The following is a 1,499-nucleotide window of genomic DNA, read 5'->3' on the forward strand; positions in this document are numbered from 1 at the left end:
GTAGAAGAAACAGTATTCCATGGGGTGGTATGCGGTGTTGAACAGTAAGGTGAAATTTTATTCTGTAGGTCTTGCAGGAGACGGTGATGACCTGTGAAAGGTATTCCTGCTTCTTTCAAGATTTTGCTTGACCCAAGGAGGCCAAAACACGTTATTTTTCTGGATTTTCTTTTTAACCACTAAACCTCAGATCCATGGGTTTATGCTCATAGGAAATCAGTTCTGCCCATGATTTGGCAGAAGGTGGAACCATCTGACATTTTTTGGTCGGAAGTACCTATTGCTTTATATAAAACAACAGGATCTCTCCCAGTCTCAGGACAAAGATGCCACATCCACAAGTCATCTCACAAAGGCAACAAGCCTGAGACTCTCAGGCTCTCTGCAGTATGTAGTTGTCACACTGCAAAACAGCAATCCTTGTTCCTTCTGAGCAATTTCTTTCACTCACCCAACAAAATCTTCCATATAAGTGGGATGGTGGAACATGCTGTTAAATGTTTATTACTGAAAATTTGAGGGAAACCACACGGATTTGCTAGACAAGACTTACGAAAACAAGTTGCTATAAAAACTTTATAGCATCTCCCCCAGCACCCTAACATAGACTTCCTTTTTGTTTATGAAACATATGCATGAACTGATGGGCGAAATTTGCCTCTCTGGCTACATGGCAAACATCCATTTCTGACTCTGCTCTTGTGCACCAGATGAAGACTTTTCCTGTTACGACTGCATTTGAAAAATTAGCATTCAACACAGAACTGAGGTTTGCACTGCATGGGGCAGAGTTGCAGGAGGAAGCAGAGAGGAACACTATGTTGCTAGCATAAATTCCTTTTATTTTACTTCACTTCTTTCTTCCTCAGCTTTGGGGACATTTACTGTGAAATTGATAGGTGTGATTCTGACATCAGATTGGACAGTTATAAATGGTCCAATTATCTCAGCTTAATGAGTTACGTGTGACAGACCTCATCAATTTATTTCAAATGCCAAGCGTGGTGCATTGAGCGAAGGAATTCTGCTTTGCATAGCAAAGCTTGGAGCACAGGCAAATATGGTAATTTCCTCACTTACATTTTCCTTTCAAATTCAAACTGGTACTAATCAAATCTATAGGTGAAAAAATTATTAATATTAATATCAATATTTTGTAGTGTTACAGTAGTACACCAATGGAAGCAACTCTCCATATGGCTTGGTGCTGTATAAACTTGAAGTAGTTGAAAGTTCCTCAGAAAAATGAAGAGAATCTGCAGTGTAAAAATAACATAGCGAAGAAAGGGCTAAAAATGTATTTTCAAGTTCTCAGTGTCCAATCCAGATAGGCCAAATAGTCAGAGGGTTAAATCACAACAAGGATGAATCAGTTTAGGCTTCTGTATAAAAGCAAACAAAAAACCCCAGCAAAATCTGTGTAATGGCTTGGGGAAGGAAACCTTCTATGCATAACTTGGGAAGACAAAGAATTTCCCATCCCTGCAGATTTTAGGCCC

This window comes from Pygoscelis adeliae, unplaced genomic scaffold, assembly GCF_000699105.1.
Source record: "Pygoscelis adeliae isolate BGI_AS28 unplaced genomic scaffold, ASM69910v1 Scaffold88, whole genome shotgun sequence".
In the NCBI taxonomy this organism is placed as follows: domain Eukaryota; kingdom Metazoa; phylum Chordata; class Aves; order Sphenisciformes; family Spheniscidae; genus Pygoscelis; species Pygoscelis adeliae.